The following is a 5,690-nucleotide window of genomic DNA, read 5'->3' as shown; positions in this document are numbered from 1 at the left end:
GAGTTATTAGCAAATAATGGACGGATGTGCTACTCCGTCGACAAAACTCTGGAAATTTTTCTAAGTCCCACCGCCAAGAGGAAACTTTTTCCCTATCGGTCCTAGACGATTTTCGACGTGATATCACTGTAATATAGACGGTTTCTAACAATATATATCATAACACCAAACTCGCTACAATTATTATTTATCGAGTTATTAGCAAATAATGGACGGATGTGCTACTCCGTCGGACGTTCGACGAAAATTTTTCTAAGTCCCACCGCTAAGAGGAAACTTTTTCCCTATCGGTCCTAGACGATTTTCGACGTGATATCACTGTAATATAGACGGTTTCTAACAATATATATCATAACACCAAACTCGCTACAATTATTATTTATCGAGTTATTAGCAAATAATGGACGGATGTGCTACTCCGTCGGACGTTCGACGAAAATTTTTCCAAGTCCCACCGCCAAGAGGAAACTTTTTCCCTATCGGTCCTAGACGATTTTCGACGTGATATCACTGTAATATAGACGGTTTCTAACAATATGTATCATAACACCAAACTCGCTACAATTATTATTTATCGAGTTATTAGCAAATAATGGACGGATGTGCTACTTCGTCGGACGTTCGACGAAAATTTTTCTAAGTCCCACCGCCAAGAGGAAACTTTTTCCCTATCGGTCCTAGACGATTTTCGACGTGATATCACTGTAATATAGACGGTTTCTAACAATATATATCATAACACCAAACTCGCTACAATTATTATTTATCGAGTTATTAGCAAATAATGGACGGATGTGCTACTCCGTCGACAAAACTCTGGAAATTTTTCTAAGTCCCACCGCTAAGAGGAAACTTTTTCCGTATCGGTCCTAGACGATTTTCGACGTGATATCACTGTAATATAGACGGTTTCTAACAATATATATCATAACACCAAACTCGCTACAATTATTATTTATCGAGTTATTAGCAAATAATGGACGGATGTGCTACTCCGTCGGACGTTCGACGAAAATTTTTCTAAGTCCCACCGCCAAGAGGAAACTTTTTCCCTATCGGTCCTAGACGATTTTCGACGTGATATCACTGTAATATAGACGGTTTCTAACAATATATATCATAACACCAAACTCGCTACAATTATTATTTATCGAGTTATTAGCAAATAATGGACGGATGTGCTACTCCGTCGACAAAACTCTGGAAATTTTTCTAAGTCCCACCGCCAAGAGGAAACTTTTTCCCTATCGGTCCTAGACGATTTTCGACGTGATATCACTGTAATATAGACGGTTTCTAACAATATATATCATAACACCAAACTCGCTACAATTATTATTTATCGAGTTATTAGCAAATAATGGACGGATGTGCTACTCCGTCGACAAAACTCTGGAAATTTTTCTAAGTCCCACCGCTAAGAGGAAACTTTTTCCGTATCGGTCCTAGACGATTTTCGACGTGATATCACTGTAATATAGACGGTTTCTAACAATATATATCATAACACCAAACTCGCTACAATTATTATTTATCGAGTTATTAGCAAATAATGGACGGATGTGCTACTCCGTCGGACGTTCGACGAAAATTTTTCTAAGTCCCACCGCCAAGAGGAAACTTTTTCCCTATCGGTCCTAGACGATTTTCGACGTGATATCACTGTAATATAGACGGTTTCTAACAATATATATCATAACACCAAACTCGCTACAATTATTATTTATCGAGTTATTAGCAAATAATGGACGGATGTGCTACTCCGTCGGACGTTCGACGAAAATTTTTCTAAGTCCCACCGCTAAGAGGAAACTTTTTCCGTATCGGTCCTAGACGATTTTCGACGTGATATCACTGTAATATAGACGGTTTCTAACAATATGTATCATAACACCAAACTCGCTACAATTATTATTTATCGAGTTATTAGCAAATAATGGACGGATGTGCTACTCCGTCGACAAAACTCTGGAAATTTTTCTAAGTCCCACCGCCAAGAGGAAACTTTTTCCCTATCGGTCCTAGACGATTTTCGACGTGATATCACTGTAATATAGACGGTTTCTAACAATATATATCATAACACCAAACTCGCTACAATTATTATTTATCGAGTTATTAGCAAATAATGGACGGATGTGCTACTCCGTCGACAAAACTCTGGAAATTTTTCTAAGTCCCACCGCCAAGAGGAAACTTTTTCCGTATCGGTCCTAGACGATTTTCGACGTGATATCACTGTAATATAGACGGTTTCTAACAATATATATCATAACACCAAACTCGCTACAATTATTATTTATCGAGTTATTAGCAAATAATGGACGGATGTGCTACTCCGTCGGACGTTCGACGAAAATTTTTCTAAGTCCCACCGCCAAGAGGAAACTTTTTCCCTATCGGTCCTAGACGATTTTCGACGTGATATCACTGTAATATAGACGGTTTCTAACAATATATATCATAACACCAAACTCGCTACAATTATTATTTATCGAGTTATTAGCAAATAATGGACGGATGTGCTACTCCGTCGACAAAACTCTGGAAATTTTTCTAAGTCCCACCGCCAAGAGGAAACTTTTTCCCTATCGGTCCTAGACGATTTTCGACGTGATATCACTGTAATATAGACGGTTTCTAACAATATATATCATAACACCAAACTCGCTACAATTATTATTTATCGAGTTATTAGCAAATAATGGACGGATGTGCTACTCCGTCGACAAAACTCTGGAAATTTTTCTAAGTCCCACCGCTAAGAGGAAACTTTTTCCGTATCGGTCCTAGACGATTTTCGACGTGATATCACTGTAATATAGACGGTTTCTAACAATATATATCATAACACCAAACTCGCTACAATTATTATTTATCGAGTTATTAGCAAATAATGGACGGATGTGCTACTCCGTCGGACGTTCGACGAAAATTTTTCTAAGTCCCACCGCTAAGAGGAAACTTTTTCCGTATCGGTCCTAGACGATTTTCGACGTGATATCACTGTAATATAGACGGTTTCTAACAATATGTATCATAACACCAAACTCGCTACAATTATTATTTATCGAGTTATTAGCAAATAATGGACGGATGTGCTACTCCGTCGACAAAACTCTGGAAATTTTTCTAAGTCCCACCGCTAAGAGGAAACTTTTTCCGTATCGGTCCTAGACGATTTTCGACGTGATATCACTGTAATATAGACGGTTTCTAACAATATATATCATAACACCAAACTCGCTACAATTATTATTTATCGAGTTATTAGCAAATAATGGACGGATGTGCTACTCCGTCGGACGTTCGACGAAAATTTTTCTAAGTCCCACCGCCAAGAGGAAACTTTTTCCCTATCGGTCCTAGACGATTTTCGACGTGATATCACTGTAATATAGACGGTTTCTAACAATATATATCATAACACCAAACTCGCTACAATTATTATTTATCGAGTTATTAGCAAATAATGGACGGATGTGCTACTCCGTCGGACGTTCGACGAAAATTTTTCTAAGTCCCACCGCCAAGAGGAAACTTTTTCCCTATCGGTCCTAGACGATTTTCGACGTGATATCACTGTAATATAGACGGTTTCTAACAATATATATCATAACACCAAACTCGCTACAATTATTATTTATCGAGTTATTAGCAAATAATGGACGGATGTGCTACTCCGTCGACAAAACTCTGGAAATTTTTCTAAGTCCCACCGCTAAGAGGAAACTTTTTCCGTATCGGTCCTAGACGATTTTCGACGTGATATCACTGTAATATAGACGGTTTCTAACAATATATATCATAACACCAAACTCGCTACAATTATTATTTATCGAGTTATTAGCAAATAATGGACGGATGTGCTACTCCGTCGGACGTTCGACGAAAATTTTTCTAAGTCCCACCGCCAAGAGGAAACTTTTTCCGTATCGGTCCTAGACGATTTTCGACGTGATATCACTGTAATATAGACGGTTTCTAACAATATATATCATAACACCAAACTCGCTACAATTATTATTTATCGAGTTATTAGCAAATAATGGACGGATGTGCTACTCCGTCGGACGTTCGACGAAAATTTTTCTAAGTCCCACCGCCAAGAGGAAACTTTTTCCCTATCGGTCCTAGACGATTTTCGACGTGATATCACTGTAATATAGACGGTTTCTAACAATATATATCATAACACCAAACTCGCTACAATTATTATTTATCGAGTTATTAGCAAATAATGGACGGATGTGCTACTCCGTCGACAAAACTCTGGAAATTTTTCTAAGTCCCACCGCCAAGAGGAAACTTTTTCCCTATCGGTCCTAGACGATTTTCGACGTGATATCACTGTAATATAGACGGTTTCTAACAATATATATCATAACACCAAACTCGCTACAATTATTATTTATCGAGTTATTAGCAAATAATGGACGGATGTGCTACTCCGTCGACAAAACTCTGGAAATTTTTCTAAGTCCCACCGCCAAGAGGAAACTTTTTCCGTATCGGTCCTAGACGATTTTCGACGTGATATCACTGTAATATAGACGGTTTCTAACAATATATATCATAACACCAAACTCGCTACAATTATTATTTATCGAGTTATTAGCAAATAATGGACGGATGTGCTACTCCGTCGGACGTTCGACGAAAATTTTTCCAAGTCCCACCGCCAAGAGGAAACTTTTTCCCTATCGGTCCTAGACGATTTTCGACGTGATATCACTGTAATATAGACGGTTTCTAACAATATGTATCATAACACCAAACTCGCTACAATTATTATTTATCGAGTTATTAGCAAATAATGGACGGATGTGCTACTTCGTCGGACGTTCGACGAAAATTTTTCTAAGTCCCACCGCCAAGAGGAAACTTTTTCCCTATCGGTCCTAGACGATTTTCGACGTGATATCACTGTAATATAGACGGTTTCTAACAATATATATCATAACACCAAACTCGCTACAATTATTATTTATCGAGTTATTAGCAAATAATGGACGGATGTGCTACTCCGTCGACAAAACTCTGGAAATTTTTCTAAGTCCCACCGCTAAGAGGAAACTTTTTCCGTATCGGTCCTAGACGATTTTCGACGTGATATCACTGTAATATAGACGGTTTCTAACAATATATATCATAACACCAAACTCGCTACAATTATTATTTATCGAGTTATTAGCAAATAATGGACGGATGTGCTACTCCGTCGGACGTTCGACGAAAATTTTTCTAAGTCCCACCGCCAAGAGGAAACTTTTTCCCTATCGGTCCTAGACGATTTTCGACGTGATATCACTGTAATATAGACGGTTTCTAACAATATATATCATAACACCAAACTCGCTACAATTATTATTTATCGAGTTATTAGCAAATAATGGACGGATGTGCTACTCCGTCGACAAAACTCTGGAAATTTTTCTAAGTCCCACCGCCAAGAGGAAACTTTTTCCCTATCGGTCCTAGACGATTTTCGACGTGATATCACTGTAATATAGACGGTTTCTAACAATATATATCATAACACCAAACTCGCTACAATTATTATTTATCGAGTTATTAGCAAATAATGGACGGATGTGCTACTCCGTCGACAAAACTCTGGAAATTTTTCTAAGTCCCACCGCCAAGAGGAAACTTTTTCCCTATCGGTCCTAGACGATTTTCGACGTGAT

The sequence above is a fragment of the Halictus rubicundus genome, unplaced genomic scaffold (genome assembly GCF_050948215.1).
Source record: "Halictus rubicundus isolate RS-2024b unplaced genomic scaffold, iyHalRubi1_principal scaffold0567, whole genome shotgun sequence".
Classification (NCBI taxonomy): Eukaryota; Metazoa; Arthropoda; class Insecta; order Hymenoptera; family Halictidae; genus Halictus; species Halictus rubicundus.
The sequence above is the reverse complement of the archived record's forward strand: the minus strand, read 5'-3'. Positions refer to the sequence as shown.